This window comes from Aphis gossypii, chromosome 3, assembly GCF_020184175.1.
Source record: "Aphis gossypii isolate Hap1 chromosome 3, ASM2018417v2, whole genome shotgun sequence".
NCBI classification, from domain to species: domain Eukaryota; kingdom Metazoa; phylum Arthropoda; class Insecta; order Hemiptera; family Aphididae; genus Aphis; species Aphis gossypii.
This window is the reverse complement of record NC_065532.1, coordinates 239,906-259,140: the sequence shown is the minus strand read 5'-3', so window position 1 is coordinate 259,140 and position 19,235 is coordinate 239,906. Positions and strand designations below refer to the sequence as shown.

The 19,235-nt window shown below is 30.7% G+C and overlaps 1 pseudogene; it reads right to left on the bottom strand.

The window, feature by feature from the left end:
• Positions 1-2,309: 2,309 nt before the first annotated feature.
• Positions 2,310-2,991, bottom strand: LOC126551185 (uncharacterized; annotated as a pseudogene).
• Between the last annotated feature and the right edge of the window lie 16,244 nt (positions 2,992-19,235).

Sequence of the window (19,235 nt, the reverse complement as noted above, 5' to 3'; positions counted from 1 at the left end):
TTTTATATCAAATTCATTAGGCAGCTGCAGTGATGATTCAACTTCAGAAGCAAATAATATTATGATCTCATCTACAACAAACACTGTATTTTCACCAAACACCCAAGTTTGGAAAGTCAACGAACTGAATGAAAACGAAAAAACCGAAATGACACTGAATTTTCAAACTGTATTTAAATCTCCTGGTAAATGGCATATTTCTAGTACTTACAACCAAATCAAAGATCCAGAAGCATTGAAAAGTAACAAAAACTCTGGTTTTGGATGATGTAACGTGCCACGTACAATCAGTTGAATGATGTCGATTTGGAAAGGTTTTGTGAAATAATTGAACTCTCGAAATTATTCTAAGTTTTTTATTTAAAATTATTCTAAGTCCAATTAATTAATTTAATAAAACTTGTGAAAAATATTCTAAGTCCAGGAGACAAAATATTAAACTGGGTGACGTGAAGGTGCTTGCGCTAACTCTGGTGGATCACGTCTGAATTGTGCCTAATCTGGGCCCCCTTATATATCGTCCAGGGACTCCCGCGGTACCTTCAGGTCCCTGTTGGTCATCTGCACCTGCATCCGCTTCTTCCCACGCTTTGCGTTATCTGAACGATGTTGTGCGTCAATTATGATCTATAATATTCTACCGGGTGGGTAATTACGCACCTAGTATATTCTACGGGTGGGTAATTACGCATCCACTTATTTCACCAAATAGCAATCATATAGCCATTATTTCTAGCGGGTAGAAAGCATACGTGTGATGATACCTTTGATTAGTTATCTTTTACCTTTCATTTTAGGTCCCAAATTGTTGGTCTATACTCGATCATTACTTGCTTAACTACTCGCCCTTAGCATAATTATAGGGATGTTTGTTATGCCCCCTAGCGTTGTGGTTATTGTCGGCTACAGAATGTAATTTATATATTATATTTAATATAAGTATCAGAGCACGTTGCACCTCCCCACGAAAAAAAAGGTTTATGTCTCAAAGACAGAAATCTTTCAAAGTTCAGTACAAAATAGTTAAATTACAAATTATTACAATATTATAGTGTTTACAATAATCGATTACAAGTCATTGATATAAGACATACATTACAATTCTCTGTATGCTTTTACATTTAAAGTATTTTCGTTATATAATATGAATATATGATGTATATGTTGTATATATAATTTTGATTAAATATGGGTTGATTACATTTACAAATGGTTAAATAGTTTTGATAAATATTTTGATTATAATATAATTAATGATTATATGGTTGGATTAAATATTTTTAAATATGTTGGTTAGTTTTCTTATAATTTATAATTGTGATTACAATAAAATATAGTGTTAGTAAATAGTACAATATAGTGATTATAGTTAATTTGATAATTCCAATAAAATATGTGGTTAGTATAATGTGCTGATTACAATAGTTTCTTATATGGTAAATTAATTAATACAAATAATATTTTTTTTACTTATTATAATATATTAGTAGTACAAAATCTATAAAGTTCCCCACAATTCAAATTTATTTCCATATCCCAATAGTAACTTATTCGTACAGTATGTTTTCTTAAATCTAAGTGTATATATATATATTATATTATCATTCCAGTTTGTATGTTTTTTTTTTATTTACTCAATCAAGATTCGCTGCCCATGGAATGACATACTAATCATTTGAAGTACGTCGTCCACATTGACAACAACCCTAATTGATTAATACGTTTACTTGATCACTCTTTACTCATTGGGGATGCCATAGAATCCACCCCATCGATCATATGTCAAATGTTATGTCGACAGGTGTTTCGTACAGCCCCAATCACTTCGTTTACCTGATCAATTCATTCTAGACATACATTTATCTACTGTAATTCAATATATCTCGTGGATTCTGTATTATTTCGAGGTAATAGTTTAATTCATAACAGTATGGTTCACCAAATTCTCTGTCTAACGCCATATCATACAAAAATCTTTTGGCTGCCTCAATCATTTCCAATATAGTTTCATCCTCGTAAGGTACGAGTATATTTTCATTAGCGGTAACTATATGAAAATCAAAACAAGCTGTGTAATTATGCCATTCTCCCTGTGTTGGATTAATATGAAATTGCGTTTCTATGTTAAACGATATTGCCGAAGCTAATTGCTCCATTCTATCCATTATTGGTTATTATTTATTTCGTAGAGTTGATTTGTAATTTATAGAATTATGAATTTCTGAAAAAGAAATTTTACGTTCGTATTTCGATTATTAATGTAACCGTTGTTTTTGTTTTATTACTACTTTTATTGTTATTGTTATATATTTTTTTTTAGAAATGTTTTATTAAATTTTCATATCGCTGTTTCCGTATCACATAATCAAATATACATTTAGTATACTTGACATCCATTCTCGGATCATGCGCATACGTAGTATGGTGTTTCTTTTTACATATTATATCATGGGTCTCTACTAAATTAAGTAGCCTTCCTGTTTTATTATATGTACCGATATCTACTTCGAAAATTATTTCTTTATTGCCTAACTTTTCAAACTGAATATAGAAATTTTTATTAAAATACTTATCGTAGCACGTTATGTTTAACATAGGATAGTGGTCTAAATCTAATCTTTTTAAAATATTTTGTCCGAATGTCCGTTCCATACTACTATCACATTCTCTTTATTACCTCTACGTATATAACTGTCAATATATCCCTTATTCAAATTATTCCTGGTTGAACTCAAACTTTGTTGTAATTGGTCTAGACAAGCATCTCTCAGATCAGTTTTTACTCTGAACACTCTCTTTATCTCTCTTATTGCCACCTGAAGCTCCGTCTCACCCATAGGTCGAGCTTCTCGTTAAGTGGTAGCAAAAGAGGTCGTCCCTCCAGTTTCCTGATCTTAAAACGGTCTAAGCTATTGGATATAGCTCCGGAGATGACAACCATGCTTGTCTTGTTTACCATTGAGAACTCGAAGTCCATAATTATGAATTTATGTGTCTTTTCTGTATAATTAAACATTTTGTATTAGTGATTGTATTTCATATTTTTTTTTTACATTTAGTACATACTTATACATTTATGTGATTGTTAATAACTTATATTATTATTTTTAAGTTATATTATATTATTAATATTATTCCTTATTATATCTAAATATCTATATATTTAATTTATACATTTTATTGTTCTTTCAGTAAGGGCGGCATATTACTTAGGGCTAGCCTATCTGGTGTGTCACCTAGTAGCTTTTCCTTAACCCCATTCCCTTTTGCCGATGACGTCATATGTATGACTTCTCTTCTCTATTCGATATGTCGTTATCCGTAGTTCTTGCTCGGTGGCCTATGGCCCTCATAGTGGTCAGTTTGCATTTATAACTTATATATATGAATGCCAAAAGAAACATGGTGAATACTAACAATGCTATAATTGCATACATCATTAATGAGTGGTTATTACTTTGTACTTCCACTCCGGACTGTCTGAGTATTTCCTCGTCTATCATTCTTTCTACATCGTCTAGTGAGTGGGCCATTTCGTGTATGTTATCGAGTTTGCGTGCGTCGAACTTATGTCTATACTTTTCTATTTTAATGCCCTTGATACTGTTATTGATCTTATACGATATACTTCCTACTCCGATTTTAGGTATGAAATTTGTGAAATACTTTGTTTTGATCTCCCTTGTCGGATTTAGCACTACGTGTTCTGCATAAGCTCTACATTCCTGATTTAATTTAATTATCCCTTGATTTTTAATTTTTTCAATATATGGTTCTTGTATTCCCTGACACGTAATTGTTAATGTATCTTCTTTGTTTGTGTATATCCATGTGTTGGCATACTTAAGTTTGTGGTATATATTTTTAGAAATAATGATTACTCCTGATTCACAATTTTGTGGTAACTGGTCTGGATTTTTAAATAATGAAACTTCACACGGTTGTTCTTTTGATTCGTGTTGTTGGTTGAAATTCCGGGCAAATAGTAAAAGTTTCTGTCTCGGTACAGTGTAATAATTCTGTTTCAGTAAACGTTGTAAATTGTCTACGATTTTTAGTTATTCCTACATATTGGTATTCTGGTTTCAATACGATACTATGTGATTTGTTATCCGGTCGATCAATGTCTACAGGATGTGGTATAGGTATGATTTTAAATAAAGTTAATTGCGTTTCCGTTATCAACGGTATTTTTATCAGAAACACTATTTGATCACCACTATAAAATACTGCAATTTTAGTTATTTTTGTAAATTCATGTATTTCGCTAGGTAATGTTCCCATTGGTAAATTCAAGTTAAGTGGTAGGTTTAGTTTTACTTCTACTAGTTGTGCTGCAAGTTCTCGCGGTGTTACTAAGCTTGGGTGTAAAACACCTGTCCTAGCCGCGGTTATTATGGCACTTAAAGTTTGGGTTTCGTAAGAGTATTGTGTCATTAATGCTGTAAATATACTAAAAATTCTATTTGACAGTAACAAGGTTTCTAAAGTATACGTATTGTTTATTAAAGCTTTTATGTTTGTTTCTAGACTTAGTTGCTTTTCTCTTAACTCGTCATATAACTGGTTTAGTTTAGTTGAAGCACTGTTTATTCCTACTATTGAAGATTTGACTACAGTGGTCTGGTCTTTTATAACATGTATCATACGTTCATTTGTACCTTCGACTTTGTTTATGTGTTGCAAAGTTTCCTCCGCACATTCCTCATCACAAACTCCGAATAAGGTTTTCATTGCCGAACCTATCATATTTACTAACCCTCTTTTCACTCTAGCACTACGTATGGTGGTGTGTTCCCCTGGTGACAAATATCTACCAATAGATTCATACATTTGTTTCCGTTGGACGGATATTTCATTAAAAGTTGTTTTTAATACATTATCGTATTTTGAGCACATCTCCCGATCGGTCATATTTCCCTTACAATGCTCGTCCATATTTCTTATTTCTAATTCTAATTGATAATGTCTTAAATCATAATCGCTTAACGGTATATAGTTACGAGCTCCCAATGAGCTCCTATTATTCTGATTTCACCTTGGTTTTCATAAAATATACTTGTTTCGTTTTTAAATTCTTCTATGGTGTATGGCGACTGTCCTTGCGCCATCATTATACACAAAAACCTATATAATAATATGCTAATTAGACATATATTTACCTTAATTAATTTAATAGGCCATGTTACGTTATCATTATTTTATTACTTAAATATAATCTATCTTATTAATTCTAACTAAATACTACTAGCAATTAATTTTCATTTATTTTGTTAAAAATTTCCTCCGACGTTGTCCTCAGAATTTCTCTTCTCATGATCCAGCACATAGGTCTTGTATAGGGCTCATCACTTTGTATGATTCTCAAGAGGTCTGATCTCAAAGTTGCAATAGATTGCTCTATTACGTGAGGACTTAACGGGTAAGGCAAAAGTGCTGCCGCAGAGTGCACATGGTGGTCAAAGCAGGCGGGGATTTCCCTGTCCCCCACTAAGAAACAGTGTTTTTGGCGTTTTATTTTTCTACCCAAATTTTTAAGAAATCCGATTTTTAATTCCCATCTGCTAGCAAAAAAGCTCACGCTTTCCAACAAGTTCATGGTAGGCAACCACATGTGCGGCCTTCCATACGTTATCGGTGTCAAATGTATTCTTCGGTTTCCTTCACATCGGAAGTTGTCCAAAATACATTGGCAGAGTACCGATTCCTCTGACAGCGTTTCATGTGGTTCATGCCAATCCCAGCAGATTTCGTTATGTGCACCATATATGTGCGAGTACACAGGGTTTCTTTCAAACTCCATGCACCCCAGATACGTGTACAACTGCATTTCCCCCAACATTTCATCTCCCTTATTTAACCGGAGAGTCACCAGACGTCCTCCTGCTGTTTCTTTTATTTCCAACCCGAATTCAGGAACTACGTCTAATTGTGCATTTTCCACCAATGGCACTATGCGCCTATGCCCTTCCGTTGTCAGATATATTACTTCAATTTGTCGGCTCCTATAATATAGTTTAACTCTTATAGTACGTTTTGGTTATTAGTGTAAAATTTGAAACTAACTACATTTGTATCTTAATACTAAAATAAATCTAATTTACTATCTTTATTCATGTTTTTTTTTTTTTTTTTTATTTTCTTATATTTTTCTTATATACTAGTCTCCCTCATCGTGTTTAACTCTGTTCCTTGTTCGTGTATTAAGTTTACTACATATCTGTATCTGTATCTGTTCACACATTTAAAATTATGGTGTATACTAATAATTAGTAGTACAATGGTCATTATTAGAATGCTTACTCCTACACATATTATAAAATTATAATAATGTATTTTAAATTTAGGATTTTCTAGTTTGGTTACGATTTGCGTGCTGGTGTTATTAATAATTATTTTACTAGTTATATTTGTTCTATCCTCTATTCCTTCTGTAGTATCTGACGTGATATCGCCATAGTCAAACTCATTTACTACATTTGTGGAGTCTATCATTGTTAAGTTTGCTGTAATCATTTGCGATATTATTTCGTAATGGGTATTATTTGTATTTTTGTTATACTCGAAATTATTCAGTGTAGTTAAATTATAGTCATGCTCGCTTGTCATGATAGGTTTTATTGTAGTTGAAATTGTCTGCAATGTTGGATTAGTTATGTTGGTTTTATGTAGTAACTTTGAATGTATTACACTTAGGTGTCTAACATTTTTCGGAAATAATATGAATTTTTCATTGTTTAATCCTATTGTTTTCAATGTTAATTCACACGTTTTTTCGATAGTAAGTTTTGTTAAAGTGTTATTTAATACAATGGTCGTAGGTTTTATGGAGAATATACACCCCAGGTTCATATGTACCCGTGTGTTGTTCTCATCATTCAAAGCTAAAGTTATACGTTCCGTTGTTCCCCAAGTCGTTCGTTGAAGTTCAACACGACTATTGTTTACTTCATAAAAAACTATTGTTTCTTCATGGCTCGTTACTCCCTTTATCGTCATAATGATTAACCTATAATTTCATTACTTATTACTTATATTATCTTATTATTCTATTACTTATTACACATTTATACTCTATATCTATACTTAATATTATTATATTTTTATTATATTATTATTATTTTTTTTTTATATCTATTTCTGTTCATACATTTTCAACAATTGGTCCATTCTGTCGCTTCTTTTACGACTTACTATCACCCTTCGTTTCATTTCTTTTCTATATTTTTTCCTGTCGTGCTCTAACATTTCGTCAGCCTCCGGCATTACGTCTAACCAATCGTTTATTACTATACAAAATTGTTCTCTCAAGTCGTTTTTTTCATAAACGTCATGTATATAAACGTAATGTTTTTCGTAAATCTCTCTAATTCCGATTGCGAATATGGTTCGCTCATTTTCTTATTAGCATTTTCCATATGTGACTTTAAACAACTAGGTGCTTCGTCCCTTCTTAAGAAAGTAGTAACGTTATGTTTTTCCCGTTTGATCATGTCGTATAGATAATTTATGAATTTGGTTTTCTTTTCCCTAAAAATAAATACTTAATCTTAAACTACACTCTAAGTCTTATTTACCTTATTTATATAATACTTAGTTAATTATATTTAATTTCTACCTAAACTTTCGTATCGGATTTCTAATCATCCTTGTCTAGTTTGTCTTTTTCGTAATATTTTTTTACATCATTTTTATGTACAGTTACCTTCCTTCTACCTCTCTGTATTACTACATTTTCGGTATCCAAAACCTCTAAAATTTCAAAAGGTCCTTTCCATAACGGACTTAATTTGTTTTTCTGGGTTTTGTCTTTCAGTAATACCAAATCTTTCACATCTAAGTCTTCGCTAAATTCCTTTTTATCATACTGTTTTTTAGATTTTATCTTCTTATTAATTAATCTTTCTCTGGCAATTTTATGTGACTCCTGCATTTTTTGTTTTAAATCGAATATATAATCATCGTAATTATACCTAGGTTCAGGGCTACATTTTAACTTGACTGGTATGTCCAATTCTTTTCCATATAATAACGCGTAAGGTTGGTAATTAGTCGAACTATGTTCCGTTGAATTATATACGAATAATGCATATGGCAATAGTTGATCCCAATTATTTAAATCTTTGTCTACATAGTGTCTCAAATATTCGGCTAAAGTTCTATGTGATCTTTCTAAGCTACCGTTAGTTTGCGGATGATAAGGACTCGTATTTATTTTTATTAATCTTTAGTAGTTACACACTTCTGTGAAAATCTTACTAAGAAAGTCTGTACCTTGATCAGTTAATATAGTTTCAGGTATACCGTGCACACATACGAAATTTACTACAAACGCCTGGGCGATAGTGTTTGCCGTATGATCTGGTAACGGAACACCTAATGAATATTTCGTTAGATCGTCCTGCATAGTCAATATATATGTGTTGCCTATTGCAGTAGGTATTAGAGGTCCTACTATATCCATAAATATTTTTTCAAACGGTCTAGAACTTGTCGTAGTTATAATCATCGGACTACGGTGATGCCTATTAGTTGTTTTATTCGTTTGACACGACGGACAGTTTTTTATATATTCCCTTACTTCTTGTTTTAACCCTGGCCAGTTGAATTGTCGTTTAATTTTCTTAACCGTTCTATTTAATCCAGCATGACCCCCTAGTAATGAGTCATGAAATTGCTTGAAAATAATTAATTTTTCCTCATTAGTGTACTCTAATTTAGTACAGATTATTATTTCTATATCTGTATTTCGAAATATATACCTAATCATTGATCTTGTTTTTGTCCAGTCCAACCCGTCTTTCTTTCCTAACTGGTTCATGGCTAACTTATTCAAGGAATTTTTAATGCAAAAGTACTTTAAATTTAATAATGCAAAATGCATATTTTCACTTGTGGTTAATTGTTTTTCTTTACTTTTAGTTATCAAAAATATTATGTATCTTTCTTCGTAATTAAAATATACTACGTCGCCTATTTGTTTATTTGATTCTAGCATTTTATTCGTTCCAAATTTTCGTTTTAATTCGTAGTTTATTCCCGATTTAAAGTTATAATATTTTTCTATTTCTGATACAATATGATATTCTGCGGGTGATTCTAGTAATTCACCGTTCACCTCTTTCACATTACTATTCGTTATTATTGTTGTTTCCGATTTTTCTAGAAAGCTCGTATAACTTTCGTCCTTAATTTCTTTTATACTATACATTCTACTTAAAGCATCTACGTTCGAATTTTGTACTCCCGGTTTATATTTTATTTCGTAATCGTATTCCTCAAGCTGTATGCGCCATCTCGCCAACTTTGATAACGGATCTTTTAAGTTAAATAACCAAGATAATGGTCTATGGTCAGTGAGTATCACGAATTTTCTACCGTAAAGATAGGGCCTAAATTGTTTAACCCCGTATACAATCGCTAAACATTCTAGTTCAGTAGTTGAGTAATTCATTTCACTTTTATTCAAAGTTCTAGATGCGTACGCTATTGGTAGGTCGCTACCTATCGTTCCTTGGGATAGTATAGCTCCTAGAGCCTTACCACTAGCGTCGGTTGTAAGTATAAATTGTTTCGTAAAATCTGGATATTGTAAAATCGGTTCTGCACAGAGTGCGTTTTTTAATTTGTCGAAAGCTACCTGACAATTTTCGTCCCAATTAAATTTAACATCCTTTTTTAATAAGTGTGTCATTGGTTTAGCTAACATACTATATCCCTGTATAAATTTCCTGTAGTACCCCGATAAACCTAAAAATGATTTTATTTGCTTTACAGTTTTAGGCACCGGAAATTCTAATACTGATGTTATCTTTTTCGGATCTGGTTTTATTCCGTGTTCCGAAATTATGTGTCCCAAATATAAACATTCGCGTTTTAGAAATTCGCATTTATCTGGTTGTATTTTTAAATTATGGGTACGTAGACGTTCGAATACGTCTATCAGCTTATTGTTATGATCGCTCAAATTTTTCGCATAAATAATAATATCGTCTAAATATACTAAACATTTAATGCCTATTATCCCCGACAATACGTTATTCATTAATCGCTGAAATGTAGCGGGACTTGTTTTCATTCCCATAGTCATACGTTTAAAATGGTAATGACCTTGACCGGTCGAAAACGCTGTCATTTCGCGAGATTCCTTCGCTAAAGGTATTTGATAAAAACCATTTGCTAAATCTAAAATGGTAAAAAGCTGACATTGTCCCAATTGATCTAATATTTCCGTAATATTAGGTAACGGATGAAATTCATTTAAAGTTACTTCATTGAGTGCCCTAAAATCAATTACTATTCGAAATTTATCTTTACCAGATGAATCTGATTTCTTTTTACTAACAACAAAGGTGCATTAAAAGGTGACATAGATCGTTCTATGATATCGTTTTGTTCCATTTTAATTAATTGTTGTTCAATTTCCTTTTGCTGTGCCTGTGGCAATCTATATGGTCTTTTATATATAGGCGGTTGATTGGCGGGTAATCTTATTACGTGTTCCGCGGCGTTAGTAAATGTTAAATAATCGTTTTCCAAATGAAATACATCGGAAAAATGTTCGCATATTTCTAATATTGTTTTACGTTCCTCGTTATTTAAATGGTCACTACGTATTAAACTTTTTATTTTATTTACGCGATCGTTATTGTCATTTACTACAGTTATTTCGTGTAATTTATATTCTATGTCATTGTCGTATAATATTTTATTTAATTGGTCCTCATAAATGTTTTGTGGTAATTCAGAAATATTCAGTATACTTATCACCGTGTTTCCATTCTTTACCGTGTTTATTATATTAGCGCAATATACGTCCTGTATTAATTCTTGTTTCTGTATTAAAATATTTTTATTTTCCATTATCGGATCAGCTATTGGTATAGATATTATTGTTTCCGTTCGCGGTTTTAATGTGTAACATATTTTATCTTTATTTAATTCGCACGGAGTGTTATCATTTATAGTTAATATATTATTCGCAACATCTATTATTGCGTTAGTTTGTAACAGGAAGTGGTGACCTAGAATTCCATCTCGCGGTATTGGAAATTCCTTATCGACCACATGAAATTCCGTTTTTATTTTATTATTATTTAATATTAATATTATTGTAATTTTGCCTATGGTAGTTACTATTTTATCATTAATGCCTTTTAAATTTATTTTTTCTTTTTCGTTTACTAATGTTTCGCCTGTTAATTTATTTATTTTTATTAAATTGATTTCACTACCGGTGTCTAAAAGAAGATTTGCTGTATTTGTTTTAAAGTTAGGTGATTGAAATGTAACATGATTTTCATTAATTACTGATACGATGGTGAAACATCGTTGGGTGATAATTCCTCCGTTACGGCCGTTATTTGGTTGATCGAACGGACGCCGTTCCCGTTCGACACTTGACCGTTTCCCGTCCGGTTTGCATTATTACGCTCATCCCGTTGCCTACTATAACAGCTAACACTATCGTGTCCTATCTTATTGCAATAACTACAAGTTATTGGTGCTGAATTATTGTTAAAATTATTATTAGTATTTTGTCGTGCGTTATTATTTTGCGGTTGCTGATTATTATTATTATTCCGACGCGCAACTTGTGTAACATTACCACGACAATCGCGAGCGACATGATTAGTTCTGCCGCAAATATAACATCCGGGATCGTTTTGCTGTCTCCGATTATTATTATTATATTGACCGTTATTATTACGCGGATAGTTATTATTATTATTATTATTATTATTGCGACCGAAATTATTAAAATTATTATTACGATTAACGTTATTATAATTATTAGGACCTTGTCTATTCTGACCACGATTATAATTTTGCTTATAACCGAATTTCTGTCCATTTGGGTTATTTCCCTGATAGTTATTTGACCAACGATTTCCGTTATTATTTTTATTTCCGTTTTGATTTACTTTAGTCTCGTTATTTTGTAATTCTTTGTTAAAACTAAATTCGATTTCTAACTGCCTAGCCATTTGCATTGCCAGTTCTAAAGTTTCTGGGTTCCTAGCTCGTAATATTGTTTGTAAATCCATTTTTAACCCGTTTATATAAATTGCTAATGCCTGATCCTTTAGAGTTTGCCTTAAAATTCTCGCCTCTTCGGGCGTTTTATTTGCCAATGTTGCATTACATAAATTATAATATACTGTTCTACGCGACCCGTATAAGTTAATACATCTTCGTCATTTTTCATACGAACTGAATTTAATCCTATTTGTAATGTTTGTGGTGACAATTGCTGTTCAAAAGCCCCCCTTAATATTTTTTTAATAGTTTCCCAATCACTGGTTTCCCTATACCGACATACTTCTAACGCCTTGCCAGTAATCCTAGTATTAATAAATTTCACTAATAAGGGTATAGTTTCTTTATCTACGGCCTCACATGCATAATCGCATGCCCGTATGAACGAACAAACGTCTTTTGCATCGGCACAAATTGGTATCATAGCAGTGACCTGCTCAATTGTAGCCTTTACACTAGACATTTTTGTTCTTTGCTTCCTCTTTACTGGTCCTAATTCTGAGTGGACTAAATTTGGTGTACTACGTAACCCTATTAATCTTTGTTCTAATCCGGTATTTGAGTCTTCTCTAACAGTAGTATCTAACAAACTTTTCCCTGTTGTTTTTTCCTTATTAATTCCCTGTGTAGAGTCGCTACCCTCTTTCGTATTTATACTTATGTTTACTAATTTATTTACTTCAATATTTTTATTTAACTCTACCTGAGTTCCGATTTCTTTTGTTGTATCTGTTTCCTCTTCCGAACTATTACTATCGTTTTCACTATAACTATTCTTCTTTTTCCTTATTCATACGTTTATTTTTATATTCATTTAGTATAACTTAAATTAAATATGTTTTATTTCTTAAAATAATTTTTTATTATTATTTTTTATTATTAATCAAACATTAATCTCTTTAAAATATTTATCAATATTATTTTATTATAAAATTCTCGTAATATTTTTATTATTCCCCCAATTATTTCTATCTATATTTTTTTTTATTATTTTTTTTTCTCTAGGATTTTTTTTTTATCCTCTCTAAAATTCACAATATACGTCAAGTAAATTTTTTTTTTTCAACACGATAGGACTTTCTCGCCTATAAAATTCACAATTATCTTTTAATTATAACACGGCTTATTTCTGCCTAATAAAATCTCCGATTATTAAAATCGCTAAATACGGCTCTTCTCGGCCTAAATAAATTCACAATTATTTTTTCACAAAATACGGCTCTTTTTGGCCCAATAAAATTCACAATTATTTTTCAATATACGGCTCTACTCGGCCCAATAAATTCACAATTATTTAATTCACAATATATATGGCTCAAATCCGCCCCAAAATAATTAATACTTCTTCAACAGGGATTCGTTGCCAAATGTGCCTCCGTAAATAATTTTCAAGTGGATATATTTTAAATTTTTCAAAATTTCGAAGTGGAAAAAATATTTTTCCCGAAAATTTTCACTTTTCGAAAAAAAATTAAAATTGTTCGTCCAAAGAATCTTATGAAAGAATCCTACCGACTGCCGCCAAATTTTGTAACGTGCCACGTACAATCAGTTGAATGATGTCGATTTGGAACGGTTTTGTGAAATAATGAACTCTCGAACTTATTCTAAGTTTTTTTATTAAAATTATTCTAAGTAATTAATTAATTTAATAAAACTTGTGAAAAATATTCTAAGTCCAGGAGACATAAAATATTAAATGGGTGACGTGAAGGTGCTTGCGCTAACTCTGGTGGATCACGTCTGAATTGTGCCTTTAATCTGGCCCCCTTATATATCGTCCAAAAGGGACTCCCGCGGTACCTTCAGGTCCCTGTTGGTCATCTGCACCGCATCCGCTCTTCCCACGTTTGCGTTATCTAACGATGTGTGAATTATGTATCTATAATATTCTCCGGGTGGGAATTACGCACCTAGTATATTATAACGGGTGGGTAATACGCATCCACTTATTTCACCAAATAGCAATCATATAGCCATATTTATAGCGGGTAGAAAGCATACGTGTTATTGATACCTTTGATTATTTATCTTTTACCTTTTATTTTAGGTCCAAAATTGTTGGTTCTATACTCGATCATTTACTGCTTAACTACTTTTTTTAAATAATTATAGGGATTTTTTGTTATGCCCCCTAGCGTTGTGTGTTATTGTCGGCTTAAATGTTAATTTATAATTATATTTATAATAAGTATCAGAGCACGTTGCAATGATAATACTAAAAATTGAAGGTAAGTTAATATATGAGTCAAACAAATTATTCTAAAAAGAATAATATAATGACTACCTATTATATGTATAATATATATTATAAATCTATCAACATTTTATGGACCTTAATATTTATTATATTTTAATCAATTTTAGGAGATGGCGTAGTTACATCAAAATCTGCAGATAATTTGCATTCAAGTATAAACCATGATGGTGGTGTGTTCATGTCTTCTCATGGTAATGTAAAATTAAATTCATCAGTAGTATTAGTATACATTAATTACTGAATTATTTACTAATTATAATTATTATATGATTCTCAATATACTTATTAAAAATATTTTAATATCTAGCTATAATATGTTTGAATTAAACTATTTACTCAATTATAATTACATTTAATTTTTCACCTCTTTTATCTCTTATATGGAGTAAACTGCAATTTACAAAATATGGATTAAAAAAATGAAATGAATAATACATAACATTGACTTATAATAGACCTATTAATTTACTATATAAAATATGATACTTAATGATAATAGGTAATAATATAGTATGTATAATAATAATAATAATAGGTAGTACAAATTTTAAGGATTCTAATTCTCCGTTCACGATATTATACAACGCTTCTCCAGTACCAGATGTCGATTCTACTAAGGCTACCATTCTCTCATTGATTTTTCCATTTAAAACATATCTTATACAAATACACAATTGATCCATAACCGAGGTATCTTGAGTAGAATTGACTTCTAATGAATACTGTTCTGACAGTATTACTTCTTTAGCAATTTTGTTTTTTATTAAATTTCCAGTTATATTCATAATTTTATTTTAAGTAGTTTTTGACAAAAATGTTACATACGAGCCACGTCCAGTTTTTCCTTGTTTAATTAAACTTTTTTTGATGGAATTATTTATATGTGTTAGTAGTATACATTTGTATGTTCTGCGCACTTTTGACTGCGGTGATTTTAAAATTTTTAGGTGGATTTTCCCCCTCAAACTTTTTTTTCTCCGCTGTACCAGTAAAAAAACACTGATTTTCAAAAACCATAATGTATGTTCTGCGCACTTTTGACTGCGGAGATTGTAAAATTTTAAGGGGGATTTTCCCCCTCAAACTTTTTTTTCTCCGCTGTACTAGTAAAAACACTGATTTAAAAAAATTTAAAACCAATTATTTTTTCCCCTGTTACACATAAAGTTTAAACAGTGTATACACTATTTATTTCCCGTGTAACACAGACGGAGTATTCCGCTACAACCAATTAATTTTTTTCTATGTTACACATAAAGTTTAAGCAGTGTATATACACACTTCATTTATATTTTTTAGTCATGTTTTTTTTTAAAAAATTAAAAAAATATATTTATATGTATTGTCTCATTATTCTAAATTAATTTTAATTGATTAAACTAGTTTTCTTACTTCCCTAGTGAAAGGTACATATTCTACAATGCGATCATGAATTAATAAACAATAAGCAGTTACACCTGAAAGAGATTCTGATGCTTCAATTTCTAATTGAACATCTACTGATGAAGCTGTAGCTGAATCATTCTGTTTTGACGTATCGATAACAATAATTGGAGCTTGCGTTAGAAATGTAGATGGGCTTAATATCGGGTTCCGAATACTTTTTTCATAGTACGATTCTTGAAACGATGTATACATATCATATAATAAGGTAAAATTATTTTTAGCAAAATCCAAATTTAAATTATCATAAGGATATGCTATTGAGTTTAAAAATACTTTTACATTAGTTATATTACAATGATCGAATACACCACAATCTTTTTCTAACGAATTTTACGTCCCTTTTGTAATCCGATTATAATGAATCGAGGTTTTTCTAATTTTGAAGCAGTTTTTAGGTTCCATACAACTTTTTTTGTGGTTCCGAGTTCAGGATATTCAAAAGTTTCAAAAGATCTGAACGGGATAAACAACTTTTTCTTTTTCAATAAGTTTTAATAATTTTAACCTTTCTTCATCATCAACAGTAATATGTGGAACCTTCCAAACTATTTTTTTCAAAACAACTTTTCCAGAATTTGTACTTCCACTAGTAATTACTTTTAGAGCGTTTAAATCGCTATGACTTCGAGTTAATATTAGTTCTAATCTAGAATTAACTAATATCTTTTTAAAGTCTTCAAATAGACCTAACCAATATTTTAACGGAATGCATGCACTAAATTCTCCATTACTATTTGCTGGGTTTGAACTATTTTTAAATATCCAACCAGCATTTTCATAACAATTATAATTATCAGGTGTACCTGATAGAAACCTTTTAACGAACTGGTAATACCAAGTACACGTGTACTATCTACTTCTATTCCATTGATTTCAAGTCGTATTTGTTCAAAGAGATAGGAAAAACCGTTATTAGTAAGTTTTACTTTTCCAGCATCTGATACTTGACCTTCTAAATATATAAAGCTTTCATTCAGATACGGATAAAATCTGTTTGTTGGATTGATATACGTATTTCATCATTATTATTAAATGAAGTTGTATACGGTGTATATGAATGATATTCGATTTTCGTAATTTTAGAATCGGTTTCAAACGGTGAACTTATATCTAAAATATCACTTTCTGGCATTCTGCTTTAATTATAACCTAAAGCCTTTAAAATTGTTTTATTTTTCGTTGTTATTTTTTTTTACTTTATTCGATGTTACCGGTAACGCTTTAGTTATATGACTAGCAAGATTTATCTTTTGTAATGGGCTTATATTAAATTTTAATCCCATCTTAAGATCCGTAACGTTTAATATGTAGATTGATTACTAATTTTTCACCTAAATTGTTTATCGGATTATGATCTTGAAACTAATTGTATAGTTATTAAATCGATATTTGTTTTATTTAATTTATAATATATAGGTTAGTTGGAGATTGAATCAGCTTCGCCCCTATGTTCTCAGTAGGAGAAAACTCATAAATTGAATGACTTGGCATGTGGTGTTGTTGAATGAACTTGAGCTATACTGCACATTACTTTTATTGAATTAACATTGTTTAAATTTACCACTTTCTTTGAACGATGCCCATCAATGTTTGCAAGTGTGGTTCATAATTGTTTTTTCAAATCCTAATAAAGGTCCTATACTGTTTGCTACGTTAAAACGTATTGTTGCATTACTGAATATGGTTGTCTAAAATCTACTTGATCAATCCCGATATCAAAAGTTATTTTCTCTGTTAGTTGTATTCCAATGTATTCGTTAACATTATGAAAGTCATCTATTTGCTTAAAATTTGATTTTTAATATCCTTAATACCGTAACACCCTTTTTTCAGTGTGATAGAAACAGGTTGGAAATTTATTATTATTTAGTAAACGATCGGGGTTTTCTAAATGTATTTCAAACTGGTTATTAGTTTCATTTATGTTTGGAAATGTGTATATGTTTGTAAATTTAACAAAGCAATTTCCGAGTCATCGTACACATCAATTGCTGGAAAATAATGTACAGATAATGTAGTTGTATTACCAGTTAAACTTAATGTAATTGATTCATACATTGTAAAAATTCAAGACATAAATGTCCACAATTAAATGAATTAAAATCTTGATAATTTGAATAGTTATATATAATCGTGTTTCTTTGAAATAGTTTTGTAATTCAATTGGTGGAGGTAAATCACCGAAGCTATCAAAATATACAACCTTATCTTTAATTTTGTAAAACGCTACCCAATGACTTCCATCACCTGAAGATACGTCTAAGTTTAATATACCACATTCAATTGTTCGTGGTTTTTTAGGTAAGTCATCTCGTGAAAAGACTCCTCGGAAATGATTGATATTAAACTTTGCAATGTATTTTATAATGTCTCTAGATGTGAGTGGTCTGTCAGGTAACGTTTTTATCAGTTTTTTTTCCTTGATCCATTATTGATTAAATTCAATCCGCTACCTTTCTTTTTTTTCGAATTTGAATTGCATTATAAACACTAGCACTCCCAGACATTAAACTACCGAGAGCTGATAACCCTGCGAAAATAGGAATTAGAGGAATCGCACCTCCTGTCTGACCTGGTGTTAAAATCAATCTTTTACCATTAGGATTTTTCTTAACCTTTCCTTTTTTTGCAGCTAGTGTTCTCATTTTTATTTTTTATTACTTTTATGTTTACCTTTATAACTCATACCTATTTTCTGTTTAACCTTCATCATACTTTATTTCAGTATTTATAAAGAAGTTTATAAAACCTTCACCAGTCTTATCTGATTTCTACTTACAGGTTGAGCACACTATCTTTCACTGGTTATAAATTTAAAAGATCCAGAGTATTTATAAGAAAAAAAAATGGATTTGATTGAACAGAAAGATAAATTAGATATTTCGAACGTTGATACTCAAATAATAAAAAAAACGTCAAGACATGGACCGTTATTACCTGATACTATACGTGCTATTATAGTCGGTCCTAGTGGTTCAGGTAAAACAAATATAATGTATAATCTAATCACTCATGAAAACGGAATAAGATTTGAAAATATTTATTTATACTCAAAAACTTCTAATCAAGAAAAATATGTTTTATTAAAAAAAATAATAGATGATATAAAAGGTGCTAACATTTTTATATTTTCAGACGCTGATAAAGTTATAAAACCGAATTTAACTAAAAAGAATTCTGTAATAATTTTCGATGTTGTTTTATGTGGTCCGCAGTCGATAATAAGAGAATATTTCGGAATGTGTAGACATTCAGGTGCTAGCTCTGTATTCTATTTAGCACAAACATATTCTAAAATTCCGAAGCAACTGGTAAGAGATAATTCAAATTTATTAATAATTCTAAAACAGGATGATACAAATTTAAAACATATAGTCAATGATCATTCATCAGCAGATATAGATTTCTCAGAATTTCGGAAAATTTATCATTTCTGCTGGAATCATAGTGATTACGGATTTATGGTTATTGATAAAAAACGTGAAATGAA